We start from the raw sequence: 14051 nt of genomic DNA, 5'->3' as shown, positions 1-14051 counted from the left end.
CGAACAGGAAGAGGAGCCACCTTCGGTGGGAGTCGTGACAGTACTTTAAATGGGAGATTTGTTTTTTTGGCTTTCCTTTAACTCACACATGTTGACAACCCTCAGGCACTCCAACAAATGCTAGGTTAAAAACAACCCAGCACTGGGTAAATAGTGGACAGAACACACGTTGGGTTATTTTGACCCAGCCAGTTGGTCACATAGTTTATTTGTATTTTTAAGACTGGTGGCATGACTTAGTAGGGGTGTGGCTTTCAGATAGTTCCTTTTGGCCAACCGTGAGAGTAAATGTCATTCAGTTTCATCTGTTGTATTGTTATCACATGTCAAGTTTTAGCACTGACTAGGGCTGTTGTGGTGACCGTATTACTGCCACAACGGCAGTGATGAGTCATGGTCGCAGTAAAATTACAGCTGACTGGTGTCACAGTAATCTCCTTTTAGGCACTATGGACAGGCTCTGGTAGTACCCAACTTGCTAACTATCATCAGATCCTAATGGCCTGGTATTCAGGTTGCTGTTCTAACCACTGACTTCAATGCAATTGAAAATCACATCAAACACTTACCATCAAAACAGTAGGCCTATCATACTTTTTTTTACCTCACTGTGATAATCAATTTGAAGAAAGAAGTTCAACCGCAGGGTTAAAACATGGTTGTTGTGGATGTTTTTTCAAAGCCTTCACGAAATGGACAGCGCTATCTAAGGTGATGATTCATTCTAAACATCCAAATTCATATTAGAGCTGATGCATAAAGTTATGAGCCCAAGCCCCGGGGGAAAAACCTTGAATTAAAATGATGATTGTGCTGTTATACAATACATAGCCTACCGCACGTTATGCATTGCAGAAAAACATCAAACTGATTTAAGATATTTGTGGTGCATAATTGGTCTAGCCTATAACTCCAAATGGTAAACAAATTTGACTAATCGCCTTTGAATGTAGACTGCATTATTATGCATACTGGATGGACTGGTTACCTTATGCTACACTTCAAAATGTACATTCAAGAGTGGGAGAGAATGTATAACCCTAGGCAAGGCTGTTGACTCATTGGTTTGTGCAGAGCAGGTTACAGTTAGAGTTCTTGATCGCGCAGACGGGCTGTCAACAGTTTAGTGCACTATAACTTGTTGCCAAAACATGTTACTGTTGATGTTCCCGAACAGATTTCACTTGGTTTCCCAAATGAAGCACTGGGTAGCTGCAGGAACAAGGTTTGAGAGCCCATGGTATACAGAGTTTGGGTGGAATATCCAACAGATGACAATCATTTTTCCCCCTGCCCATGTTCCTGCCCGTTTTGATAATGGGTCATTCTAAATGCTAAATACAAGATCAATTGAGAACAGTCTGATGGGTGAAAATATGATCAGCTGTGCAGCCTGCAGCCTGAGGCAAGGAACTCAAGCTTTTTTTTACTACTCAAATCATCAAATCATCGATAGCCTATAGTCGCACCATGCAACTAAAGGTGCCAAATAACTCTGAATCTAGCCTATAGGACCTTTTGCAAATAATCACTTTTACGCTCCACATAGCCACTTCATATGCACACTTGATGTGTTAACTCTCGCAAGGCTGCCGGCCCAGACGGCATCCCTAGCCGTGTCCTCAGAGCGTACGCAGACCAGCTGGCTGGTGTGTTAACGGACATATTCAATCTCTCCTATCCCAGTCTGCTGTCCTCACATGCTTCAAGATGGCCACCATCGTTCCTGTACCCAAGAATACAAAGGTAACTGAACTAAATGACTATCGCCCCATAGGACTCACCTCTGTCATCATGAAGTGCTTTGAGAGACTAGTCAAGGATCAAATCACCTCCCCCTCCACCTTACCTGTCACACTAGACCCACTTCAATTTGCTTACAGCCTTCTCTTATTGGGCAGGTACATTTGGAAAAGGTGAATATATTACCAAAATTCTTGTACCTTCTTCAAATCTTGCCCTTTCATATTCCCTTTTCAAACAACTTAATAGGAAGGTCTCACTTCATTTCTATGGAAAGGAAAACCCCCCAGTGTGAAACTCACAACTTTATACAAACCATACTCATAAGGAGGGCTTACTCTACCTGACTTCCAGGTGTATTACTGGGCATCTCAGTTAAAGGATGTGTGAGTATGGCAAAATACAACGAGTTCACCCTCTTGGAGACAGACAGAGGAAGAGTGTCATTCCCCTGTTTCATTAGCATCTATACCTTGTATTAGCCCACCTAAAGCTTTGCTAGGTCTCACAAACAACCCTTTCATTAAAAACACTCAAAATATATTGATTAAAATCTTTAAACAAACAGAAGGGCATAGATCTATATATAAACAAACACTTTTCTATAATAACCCCATCTTACCCAAAGCCCTGAGAGTGTATTACATTTTATTTTCTCAGTTCAACAAAGGAATGAAAACATTTGGTAATCTCTATAGAGAAGGTGAACAACTATCCTTTCAACAACTGGCATCTCATTTTCAGTTACCTCAATTGCTTCAAGTACCAACAGGTTAGGCATTATATTGCCACTCAACAGGGAGGTAGGATTCAGCCCACGAGTAAATCTACAACTGATTAACTGTGGCTGGAGAGGAAAGAGGTAAAAGGTTTAATTTCTTCCATGTATTCTAGTCTTCAAGCTCTGAAGGCTTGCTTGAAGTGGCATGATGACCGTGGTCTCCTTTTTGAGGATGAGAATGGCGAAGCTCTTTTTAGATGGTCAGCGTCTTTCATTTAACACAAGGCACAAGTTGATGCAATTCAATATTTTTTTTTTTACATAGGGTCTACTTTACACCAGAGAGACTGTATAAGACCAATTCTAAATATTTAAAATCTTGCCCAAGGCGTGAAACCGGCGTGGGCACACTTATGCATTTGCTTTTGTCCTGCCCTGAACTAGGCAATTTTTGGGAAGACCTTATTCAGATCTTATCACAGGTCACGAATATGACTTTACCACTAGATCCATCATTTTCTTGAAGATAACTCCGTTCTACCAGTTAATATTGGTTGTAGCCAATAAATGCACAGCTTTTATATGGAAGAGTGACACACTCAATTTACGTAATAAACCCTTTGAGTTTACTGATGTCTGGGGTGACTTTCAACAGTTTCTAGAGTTACCTTAGTTACCTTAGTTACCTTAGTTACCTGATGATTATGTTCTTCATTAATGTATTTGTTTTTGTTTTTGCGTTGAATAATTAATAATCATTTATTTTCTAGCTTTGAATGTGAAGGTCATTCTGTTTAATTTGTTTGTTGTTAATCATTGAAGCTAATACTGGGTGAGGGGAGGGAGGGGGGTGTTCATGGGTTGGGGAGGGTTTTGCACGATGTGCTCCCATGTAGCCTGCTGTTTTTGTGTAGGTAACGTGGCATTACCTGTGTCATATTTTTCTGATGATTGTTAAATTGTAAAAAATGCAAATAAATATATTGTAATAACAAAGTATGACTTCATCAACTGCTTATGCATAGTCCAATGTTGGGGTAGTTACCACTTTGCTAGATTATTTAAATAACAATGTTATTAGTTTTATATAAAAATATGTCATGTGTAAAAACATTGACGGAAAAATTACATTTGCAATGCACAAACTTAACATGATGAACAGGAATTACATTGACTCTCACAGGAGGTGGAGAGGAAGTGAAAGGCACTTGCATGTTTAAGTTACAGCTGCCAGAAACAAACACAGAGCAGACGAAGCCAACAAGCTTGTTAACTGCCAGCAGTATTACCACCCTGCATCCCACTGCTGGCCTGCTTCTGAAACTAAGCAGGTTTGGTCCTGGTCAGTCCCTGGACCAGATGCTGCTGGAAGTGGTGTTGGAGGGCCAGTAGGAGGTGTCCAGTAGGAGGCACCCATTCCTCTGGTCTAAAACAATATCCCAGGGCTGTGATTGGGGACATTGCCGTGTGTAGGGTGCTGTCTTTTGGATGGGAAGTTAAAAGGGTGTCCTGAATCTCTGTGGTCACTAAAGATCCCATGACACTTATCGTAAGAGTAGGGGTGTTAAAACCATTGTCCTGGCTTAATTCCCAATCTGGCCTTCATGGTCACCTAATCATCTCTAGTTTACAATTGGCTCATACATCCCCCTCCTCTCCCCTGTAACTATTCCCCAGGTTGTTGCTGTAAATGAGAATGTGTTCTCAGTCAACTTACCTGGTAAAATAAGGGTAAAAAAAAAAACTTATTTGCAAATAAACTGTCCTTGTAGCAGGGACAACAGAAACAAACATCATTCTTGGTTCTTGGATCTGAATCAACTCGACCCCAAAAGAGAAAAAGAAGCGAGAAAAAGACTGCTCATGATCAAACCATCGGAATTCATTTTTTAAAGAGTGACACTGAAATGGCCACTGTTCTTATGGACAGGTAGGTAAGTGTTGGATTGCGTTTTTAGCCTGCTAGCTACGTAAGCTGCTAATTTTAGTGTGTTCAGTGTTCACGCTAGTTAACCCGGTTACTTAGCTAGCTAGCTACCATCTGTATTCTGACTGTTTTGAAATGGAATCTAATGATAGCATCATGTGCTACACTATATAAACCCCACAAGATACCCAATGCCTTTATTTCAACTAGCTAATGTTAGCTAGCTAGCTAAAGCTAGATATTCAGATTGTTGACATGGACAACATTAGTGTGTTTGGTTTGTAGATGACACTGCTTGCTAGCTTGGTGGTCAACAGCATTTTTGGCCCAGGACCATCACAAAAAATGCATCTAGCTATAGAATTCAGGACAGTAACATCACACAAACATGTATTTCTCAGGGAGATACCGGTGGAGACCGTCTGATTTCGAGGGAACATGAGGCTGTACAAGTTGTGGTTGTGCAAACCCCAACACTGAAAGAGAGGTAAGTAATCCTGTATGCATTTTTTGTTATCCTTTGTGATTCAATAATTATTTTGTTGGTAATCAACCAAAATGCACTGAACAAAAATAGAAACGCAACATGAAAGTGTTGGTCCCATGTTTCATGAGCTAAAATAAAAGATCCCCGAAATTTTTCATACACTATTTTTTTTTCTTCTCTCAATTATTGTCACGCCCTGGTCTTAGTATTTTGTGTTTTCTTTCTTTATTTGGTCAGGCCAGGGTGTGACATGGGTTTATTTTGTGGTGTGTTTGTGTATTGGGGTTTTTCGTAGGTTTTGGGATTGTGGCTTAGTGGGGTGTTCTAGCAAAGTCTATGGTTGCCTGAGGTGGTTCTCAATCAGAGGCAGGTGATTCTCGTTGTCTCTGATTGGGAACCATATTTAGGCAGCCATATTCTTTGAGTGTTTCGTGGGTGATTGTTCCTGTCTCTGTGTTAGTTGTCACCAGATAGGCTGTATAGGTTTTTACATTCCGTTTCTTGTTTTTGTATATTTGTGTTTATTAAACATGTATCTAACTTACCACGCTGCATTTTGGTCCGACTCTCCTTCGACGGAAGCAAACCGTAACAATTATGCACAAATTTGTTAACCAAAATACACTGTTAGTGAGCATTTCTCCTTTGCCAAGATAATCCATCAACCTTACAGGTGTGGCATATCAAGTAGATGATTCAACTCCATGATAATTACACAGATGCACCTTGTGTTGGGGATAATAAATGGCCACTCTAAAATGTGCAGTTTTGTCACACAACACCACAGATGTCAAAAATGTTGAGGGAGCATGCAACTGGCAAGCTGACTGCAGGAATGTCCACCAGAGCTGTTGCCTAATAATTGAATGTTAATTTCTCTACCATAAACCGCCTCCAACTTCGTTTTAGAGATTTTGGCAGTACGTCCAACCTGGCCTCACAACCGCAGACCACGTGTAACCATGCCAGCTCAGACTGCAATTGTGTTCGTTGTCCGTAGCTTATGCCTGCCCATACCATAACTCCACCGCCACCATGGGGCAGTCTGTTCAGAACGTTGACATCGGAGAACCGCTCACCCACACAACGCCATGAAACCGAGATTCATCCGTGAAGAGCACCCTTCTCTAGTGTGCCAGTGGCAATTGAAGGTGAGCATTTGCCCACTGAAGTCAGATACAGCATTGAATTCTACCTAGTGTGAACTACCCACCAGCACGACTGAGTGAATATCCAGCGTGGTCAGTAAAGTAAACAATGGCTCATCTGCATGTCATATTGGTTGACTATGGGCCATCAAGTAATAGGATGGTTACATTAGTATGACACATTACACTGGTTACAACATAACACCACATTCTATTTATGCAGTGGCGATTTTACCATGTAAATCTTGGTGGGGCAAACATTTATTTTTTATTTTTTTAGATGCATGCCTGCAAAGCCACAACACAACACTAAACCATACATGAATTGCACTATAACGGTCACAAACTGTGCCCACAAACTGTTAGGGCCTCCATAAAGCTGTTCCTACAGCAGAGCTTTCTTTTCAGCACCATGGGAGTGAATCCTTACCACCGCTACACCTGGCTATCAACATAAAGCTGTCCCAACAGCAGAGTCCCTACAACAGTCCCAACACCTTACCACTGCTACACCTGGCTATCAGCGGATGGCTATCAGCGGAGCCTTGATGAAACTGAAGATCTTGTACAATGCTGTGTGCTACTCCCTTCACAGAACAAGGATAAAGAGTAGCACAGAGCTTGTACGAGATCTTCAGTTTCTTGGCAATTTCTCGCATGGAATAGCCTTCATTTCTCAGAACAAGAATAAACTGACGAGTTTCAGAGAGAATGGTCTTTGTTTCTGGACATTTTGAGCCTGTAATCGAACCCATAAATGCTGATGCTCCATATGTATTTCATGATATTTAGGCAAGTTAGCTAGCTAATTCCTTGATCATGCTTTGTAGTGTACCCCTCAGAGTCAAGTCCTAAATATCTGGGAAATGTGATACGCATTTGTGCCGCTTATTGCCTTAGTGACAAATATTGTACCCAAATGGTGTTGTGATGGATTCCTCCATGATCCAATAGTTGGAAGATCATTTAAAAACATGTTTTTTAATAAAAAAGTTGATTTGATTGATCTGTGGCTTCAAAGTTGACCATTTGCAATGTGGCTGTCACTTCAATTCACATGAGATCCACGAGCCAGATGTAGTCCTCGAGCCACGAGTTTCAGACAACTGAGTAGCAGTATCTCAAAAGAAATGGATTTGCTACTCAAAATGTTATAGATATGCTATCCCAAGGCTGATGTTAATCTGTGCCATTGGGTCAGAGTCAGGAAAAATGTGCTCAGTGAAACCTACACAGAACTAGTATAAGAACCTTTCTATTTTCTTCTTCACATGCTTTCCAAGCTCTCAGTGAAACCTTTCCAGAAGACCACTGGAGAGCGTTTGGCTCCATCCATTAATCAACATAAGATGGCATGGAAACCCATTTCATGAAGCTCCCATCGAACAGTTCTTGTGCTGACGTTGCTTCCAGAGGCAGTTTGGAACTCGGTAGTTCGCGTTGCAACCCGAGGACAGACGCTTCCGCACTCTGCGGTGCTGTTCTGTGAGCTTGTGGACAGACGCTTCCGCACTCTGCGGTGCCGTTCTGTGAGCTTGTGGACAGACGCTTCCGCACTCTGCGGTGCTGTTCTGTGAGCTTGTGGACAGACGCTTCCGCACTCTGCGGTGCCGTTCTGTGAGCTTGTGGACAGACGCTTCCGCACTCTGCGGTGCTGTTCTGTGAGCTTGTGGACAGACGCTTCCGCACTCTGCGGTGCTGTTCTGTGAGCTTGTGTGGCCTTCCACTTCCCGGCTGAGCCGCTGTTGCTCCGAGACATTTCCACTTCACAATAACAGAACTTACAATTGACCCAGGCAGCTCTAGTAGGGCAGCAATTTGATGAACTGACCTGTTGAAAATCATTGAGCTCTTCCGTAAGGCCATTCTACTGACAATGTTTTGTCTATGGAGATTGCTTGGCTGTGTGCTCAATTGTATACACCTGTCAGCACCGGGTTTGGCTGAAATAGCCCAATCCACTCATTTGAAGGGGTGTCCCACATGCTTTTGTATATATAGTGTATGTTACTGTTCTAAAAAACAAATGTAATTCTGACCGACCAGTGTGTTGTAGATCGAAACCACCCATACAGAAATAAATCCACTATTTAGTTTTATTCCATTGGTCCTACTTACAGAGTCATAAACAGGATTATCCAGAAGCGAACCGTGTCCCCCAAAAGTTCAGATCTGTATTTTTCCACGGAGCACAGCCGACCCAGTGAATTTCCATTGTTTGGAGTGTATCCAAGTGGAATGTTGGGCCTTGACATTATATGTTTTGAGAAGGGAACAAGAAAGTATCACCTAAATCAGTTGGCCGTTGATGTGCGGTTCCTTAATATAGTGTATGGGCTGAGGTTTAATTGGCCCTTTTACCATGATACATCCCAAGGTAGGTTTCCGGGGGATCTGATTCAACACAAGACCCACGCATGCCTGGCCAATGCGGTCAGTCATGTAGAATCACATTATCCACTATGTCATTGTTGTTTTAAAAATCCAAAAACTCAATGTCACAGCCAAGAGTGTGAAGAGAACATCAACAGAAGGTGAATGAGAGAGGGGATTTACCTTTATTTAACTAGGCAAGTCAGTTAAGAACAAATTCTTATTTACAATGACAGCCTAGGAACAGTGGGTTAACTGCCTTGTTCAGGGGCAGAACAACAGATTTTTTTACCTTGTCAGCTCAGGGACTTGATCTAGCAACCTTTTGGTTACTAGCCCAACACTCTAACCACTAGGCTACCTGCCACCCCAGGGATGAATGGACCAAGAGGAAAGGAACACAGATTACATCGGCAGTATTGATTAAGAATTTTTTTTTTTGAATCAAGACACTGCACAGTCATGTTTGAACACACATCATTGAATCATGGTTTGGCTACTCCAAAGAACACATTTTTTTTTTTACCATGACAGCATAGTGTGCCTACGTTTTGGCATGTGTCCTATTAATCACCCACGGCCTTGTCTCTGCATAGATTCTAGAGGACTTGACTTACTGTCAGGTCGTTCAAAATGCTATCAAAACACACTTGACATTTGTAACATTACCTAATTCCGCCTTAAGCTCCTGTGTCAACAATGCACACGCCACACCTTCCCTGACAATTAATAATGATGATACTCTTGTAGATAAGCAGAGAGCAGACTCTACCACCCACAAAATTGTTTCCGTTTTCATCAAGTCAATGCTGGTTATAAAACAATGGAAATTATCCCTTGCATATTAAATAATGTTCAAACTTTAACCTTTAACCTTTATACCGTATCTTGACATACTGCACAGCAAATTCTATCTATTCTATTCAATGCTTAGTGCCTTATTCAAATATTTCCCAGTGCCTTGCCTTTCAAGTAAATTGAAGAGTTACCAGCAATGATGTACACCATACAGTTGATGTCGGAATATACATACACCTTAGCCAAATACGTTTAAACTCAGTTTTTCACAATTCCTGACATTTAATCCTTGTAAAAATTCCCTGTCTTAGGTCAGTTAGGATCACCACTTTATTTTAAGAATGTGAAATGTCAGAATAATAGTAGAGAGAATGATTTATTTCAGCTTTTATTTCTTTCATTACATTCCCAGTGGGTCAGAAGTTTACATGTACTCAATTAGTATTTGGTAGCATTGCCTTTAAATTATTTAACTTGGGTCAAACGTTTCAGGTAGCCTTCCACAAGCTTCCCACAATAAATTGGGTGATTTTTGGCCCATTCCCCCTGACAGAGCTGGTGTAACTGAGTCAGGTTTGTAGGCCACCTTTCTCACACACGCTTTTTAAGCCCACAAATGTTCTATAGGATTGAGGTCAGGGCTTTGTGATGGCCACTCCAATACCTTGACTTTGTTGTCCTTTTTTGCCACAACTTTGCCACAACTTTGGAAGTATGCTTGGGGTCATTGTCCATTTGGAAGACCCATTTGCAACCAAGCTTCAACTTCTTGACTGATGTCTTGAGATGTTGCTTCAAAATATCCACATAATTTTCCTCCCTCATGATGCCATCTATTCACATCTGGTGAAGTGCACCAGTGTCTCCTGCTGCAAAGCACCCCCACAACATGATGCTGCCACCCCCGTGCTTCATGGTTGGGATGGTGTTTTTCGGCTTGCAAGCCTCCCCCTTTTTCCTCCAAACATAACAATGGTCATTATGACCAAACTGGTCTATTTTTGTTTCATCAAACCAGAGGACATTTCTCCAAAAAGTATAATCTTTGTCTCCATGTGCAGTTGCAAACACAGTTTGTCTTTTTTGTGGTGGTTTTGGAGCAGTGGCTTCTTCCTTGCTGAGCGGCCTTTTTATATCGAGTACAGTATAACATATGAGATGAGTATGTAAACAAAGTGGCATAGTTAAAGTGGCTAGTGATACATGTATTACATAAGGATACAGTCGATGATATAGAGTACAGTATATACGTATGCATATGAGATGAATAATGTAGGGTAAGTAACGTTATATAAGGTAGCATTGTTTAAAGTGGCTAGTGATATATGTACATCATTTCCCATCAATTCCCATTATTAAAGTGGCTGGAGTTGAGTCAGTGTCAGTGTGTTGGCAGCAGCCACTCAATGTTAGTGGTGACTGTTTAACAGTCTGATGGCCTTGAGATAGAAGCTGTTTTTCAGTCTCTCGGTCCCAGCTTTGATGCACCTGTACTGACCTCGCCTTCTGGATGACAGCGGGGTGAACAGGCAGTGGCTCGGGTGGTTGATGTCCTTGATGATCTTTATGGCCTTCCTGTAACATTGGGTGGTGTAGGTGTCCTGGAGGGCAGGTAGTTTGCCCCCGGTGATGCGTTGTGCAGACCTCACTACCCTCTGGAGAGCCTTACGGTTGAGGGCGGAGCAGTTGCCGTACCAGGCGGTGATACAGCCCGCCAGGATGCTCTCGATTGTGCATCTGTAGAAGTTTGTGCTTTTGGTGACAAGATGAATTTCTTCAGCCTCCTGAGGTTGAAGAGGCGCTGCTGCGCCTACTTCACGATGCTGTCTGTGTGAGTGGACCAATTCAGTTTGTCTGTGATGTGTATGCCGAGGAACTTAAAACTTGCTACCCTCTCCACTACTGTTCCATCGATGTGGATAGGGGGGTGTTCCCTCTGCTGTTTCCTGAAGTCCACAATCATCTCCTTAGTTTTGTTGACGTTGAGTGTGAGGTTATTTTCCTGACACCACACTCCGAGGGCCCTCACCTCCTCCCTGTAGGCAATCTCGTCGTTGTTGGTATGTCGATATAGGACTCGTTTTTACTGTGGATATAGATACTTTAGTACCTGTTTCCTCCAGCATCTTCACAAAGGTCCTTTGCTGTGGTTCTGTGATTGATTTGCACTTTTCGCACCAAAGTACGTTCATCTCTAGGAGACAGAACGTATCTCCTTCCTGAGCGTATGACGGCTGCATGGTCCCATGGTGTTTATACTATTGTGTGTACAGATGAACGTGGTACCTTCAGGCATTTGGAAATCGCTCCCATGGATAAACCAGACTTGTTGAGGTCTACAATTCACTTTATGAGGTCTTGACTGATTTTTTAAAATGTTCACATTTTCACATAAAATTTTCAAATTTTCACAGAATGCCAAGAGTGTGCAAAGCTGGCATCAAGGCAAAGGGTGGCTAATTTGAGGAATCTCAAACATAAAATATATTTTGATTTGTTTAACACTTTTTTGGTTACTACATGATTCCATATGTGTTATTTCATAGTTTTGGTGTCTTCACTATTATTCTACAATGTAGAAAATAGTAGAAATAAAGAAATAAAACTTGTAATAGTAGGTTTGTCCAAACTGATATTGATACAATCACACTGTTGCTGACAGGTATATAAAATCGAGCACACCGCCATGCAATCTCCATAGACAAACATTGGCAGTAGAATGGGCTAACTGAAGAGCTCAGTGACATTCAACGTGGCACCGTCATAGGATGCCATCTTTCCAACAAGTCAGTTCGTCAAATGTCTACCCTGCTAGAGCTGCCCCGGTCAACTGTAAGTGTTGTTATTGTGAAGTGGAAACATACAAAATAGTAGGCCACACAAGCTCACAGAACTGGAGCGCTGAGTGTTGAAGCACATAGTGGGTAAAAATTGTCTGTTCTCGGTTGCAACACTCATTACCAAGTTCCAAACTGCCTCTGGAAGCAACGTCAGCACTATTTATCTGGAGCTTCATGAAATGGGTTTCCATGGCACACAAGCCTAAGGTCACCATGTGCAATGCCAAGCGTTGGCTGGAGTGGTGTAAAGCTCGCCCACATTGGACTCTGGAGCAGTGGAAACACGTTCACTGGAGTGATTGAATGGCGCTTCCCCATCTGGCAGTCCGACGGACGGTTCTGTGTTTGGAAGATGCCAGGAGAACGCTACCTGCCCGAATGCATAGTGCATGTAAAGTGTAAAGTTTGATGGAGGAGGAATAATGATCTTGGGCTGTTTTTCATGGTTCGGGCTAGGCTTCTTCCAGTGAAGGGAAATCTTAACGCTACAGCATACAATGACATTCTAGACGATTCTGTGCTTCCAACATTGTGGCAACAGTTTGGGGAAGCCCCTTTCCTGTTTCAGCATGACAACACCCATGTGATATCCAAAGTGAGGTCCATACAGAAATGGTTTGTTGAGATCCATGTGGAAGAACTTGAATGCCTGCACAGAGCCCTGACATCAACCCCATCGAACACCTTGGGAATGAAAGGAAACGCCGACCGTAAGCCAGGCCTAATCGCCCAACATCAGTGCCCGACCTCACTAATGCTCTTGAGGCTGAAGCAAGTCCCCGAAGCAATGTTTCAACCTCTAGTGGAAAGCCTTCCCAGAAGAGTAGAGGCTGTTATAGCAGCAAAAGGGGGACTAACTCCATATTAATGTCTATCATTTTGGAATGAGATGTTCGACGAGCAGGTGTCCACATACTTTTGGTCATGAAGTGTATACATGTGTGCTGATGCTATGTATTGGCCAATGAGAGGCTTTGAAGCCACAGGTCAGCCATATTGGCACTCCCCAGAAGGAGTCGTCCTCCATAGACGTTTCAAGGGAGTCCTCCATAGATGTTTGAGTCCCCCATTAAATCTTTCAAGGCCAAAATTACATGTATTTTAGTATTTTGTAGCTGTAGTGGGGACCATGACATTAGTACATTCTAAAAATGATACTTTAAGGAAGATGTTTGTATATATTTGTTTATTATTCATCTGTTTCAATAACAGAATACAATTTCAAAGTATGCATTAAAGTGTCTGAAATAGAGTACACGTTGCAAAAACAAATGTAGACATAAAACATTTCTATAGTTTCTAAAATAGTTTTACATTTGGGGACTGCGGAAGCATGGTGGCTTCAAAACTGCGCCCCCTGTCAGTCATCTAGTGTATATATAAATAATTGGTTACTACCCATGACTGTATTAGTTAGTGACAGAGACATGGTTGTTGCACTCATCCATTTTCGGTGCTAAGAGAATATGTTATCAAAAATTATTTAAATGTTTTATCACAATGCTATATGTATTTCTTAGTTTTACCCTAATGCAGGGGCCTGACACTTTTTCACTTTTAACTAAAAACATTATCAGATTTCCCAGCATGCTGTATTGCAGGTAGATTTTTTTATTGTTTATTTTAATATCTATGTTTGTGCAATTGATTGATTGATTAATCTTATAATTACGCGAAGAGAAATAACACATTTTTCAGTAACGCTTTACTTGACATAACAATGTCATAAAATGTCATGACAGCTGACAGAACTGGTCATAACACTGTCATATTTACACCTGTTGTGACATATACAGTGCCTTCTGAAAGTATTCAGACCTCTTGACATTTTCAACATTTTGTGACGTCACAGCCTTATTCTAAAATGGAGCAGGAGTGGCTTCGGGACAAGTCTCTGAATGTCCTTGAGTGGCCCAGCCAGAGCCCAACTTGAACCCGATCGAACATCTCTGGAGAGACCTGAAAATAGCTGTGCAGCAACACTCCCCATCCAACCTGACAGAGCTTGAGATGA

This window comes from Oncorhynchus kisutch, linkage group LG22 (genome assembly GCF_002021735.2).
Source record: "Oncorhynchus kisutch isolate 150728-3 linkage group LG22, Okis_V2, whole genome shotgun sequence".
In the NCBI taxonomy this organism is placed as follows: domain Eukaryota; kingdom Metazoa; phylum Chordata; class Actinopteri; order Salmoniformes; family Salmonidae; genus Oncorhynchus; species Oncorhynchus kisutch.
This window is presented reverse-complemented; position numbering follows the sequence as displayed.